Here is a 1,749-nt window from a genome sequence, read left to right on the forward strand (position 1 = left end):
TTCACAGGAAACATGAGTTGGAACAATTATATTGAGAGTATTGCCAGGACCGCTGCAAAGAAGGTAGGTTCTCTCTACCGTGCTAGAAGGCTACTAACGCTCGAAAGTATCCTGTACCTCTCCAAGGCCACCATTCACCCACGTATGGAGTATTGTTGTCATATTTGGGCTGGTGCATGCGCTACTAGTATCTCACTCCTAGACAAGTTTCAAAAGAGAGTCGCCAACCTGATAGGTCCTGAACTGTCATCTAAGCTTCATCCACTGTCCCATCGATGAAATGTTGCATCCCTCTGCTTGTTCTACAAGTACTTTAACGGTGAATGCTCTGATGAACTGCAAGCACTCGTACCCTCTCGACCTATATACCCCTGACAAACCCGACAAGCAGCTAATCCCACCCCTTCACAGTAGAGATCCTTAGATGTAAGAGAGCCTTCTACTCCAGCAGTTTCTTCCCCCAAACCGCTGGACTTTGGAATTCCCTTCTGGGGCCCTGCTTCCCCAACTGTACTGACATACAAAAGTTACAATTGTAATGTGACCCGACACCTTGCTAGCCAACTCCCTACATAGTACCCCCGTAGCTTATGTCCTTCATAGTTGATAGTGGCAACGAGCCTTGATTGGGGCGAAAATGTAGTAAAAAAATATTTAAAGTCAATACTGAAAGGAAGTAAGTCGGAATTGTTACGAGAACAGGAACACATATCATTCTATCACAGTGTAGGTTGACTTCCGGTTTACTGCAGATAATAAGAGTTAACCACTATGATTGCAAAAAAAAATAAATAAATAAATAAATAAAATTAAAAAATATACCGTATTGCAGAGAATTCTGTATTACCATTCCTCGTTTATACGCAAACACGGAATGTTGATTCATTTGTAAATCATATCAAAGCAAAAACGAAACGTAATGGTTTGGACGCGCCTCTGTAATAATAAAAAAAAAACATTTAAAAGTATTTAAATTCAAATAAAACTTACTTTTTGTTTGGCAATCTGCTTTCAACAAAGAAACGATAATAAAATGTGTTAATTCAAACGAGACGAGTTTGATGCGTGGAAATTGACATTGAAAATGGCGACCGGAAAAGCAATTTCGCAGAAAATTAAAATAATTATTTTCATTTATTATGATTTCTAATTCTGTATTAATCTTTTGTCGTGACGTGGTGTTTAATTAAATATTATGATTTTATTGTTAAAATGTATTTTTAACAAAAAAAAAACACACCTAATTTTTAAATGAAAAAAAAAAAAAAAACATAGATGGAGAAAACGATGTAATTCATGAATTAAATTAAACAAAACCGAAGAAGGTGAATATTGCATCAATTTATATTAAAAAATCTAATTTGATAATTTCATGAAAAAAAAAGTTAATGTGAATAAGATATGAATAGGAATGAAAATTGGGTGCTTGTTTAGATAAAGTTGACAGATCGATATTTTAAAATATGTTGTTTTAATTACGTATTTTATTGTCATGTTGAAATTGTAATATCGCCAAAAATCAAGTAGAAAGTTATTGTTAAAAGTGGCGCTTCTACAGTTTAGTCAAGACATTAAAAAATGAGAATATTGAAAAACATTATATTGTACGTACTCATTCTCATTATATCTGAAGTTCTCTGAAAAAATTTCGCTTAATTTCATCAAGTAATTTTTATTTTACAGCGAAAACACAATTTATTATGATACCGCGCAAATGGTTCGATTTTTAGGAAGAAAAGCTAATTATAA

At 33.8% G+C, this 1,749-nt stretch overlaps 1 long non-coding RNA gene across 1 annotated transcript in view; it reads right to left on the reverse strand.

Annotated features, from left to right (window-relative positions):
- LOC145271030 (uncharacterized) overlaps positions 1-1,086 on the reverse strand; it is a 25,230-nt gene extending 24,144 nt beyond the window's left edge. The window contains exon 1 of the long non-coding RNA XR_013865662.1: positions 991-1,086. This is a non-coding gene — a long non-coding RNA (uncharacterized LOC145271030). The remainder of the gene's footprint in view (positions 1-990) is intronic.
- Positions 1,087-1,749: the final 663 nt, after the last annotated feature.

This window comes from Euprymna scolopes, chromosome 46, assembly GCF_053919585.1.
Source record: "Euprymna scolopes isolate OS-2025 chromosome 46, ASM5391958v1, whole genome shotgun sequence".
Lineage (NCBI taxonomy): Eukaryota > Metazoa > Mollusca > Cephalopoda > Sepiida > Sepiolidae > Euprymna > Euprymna scolopes.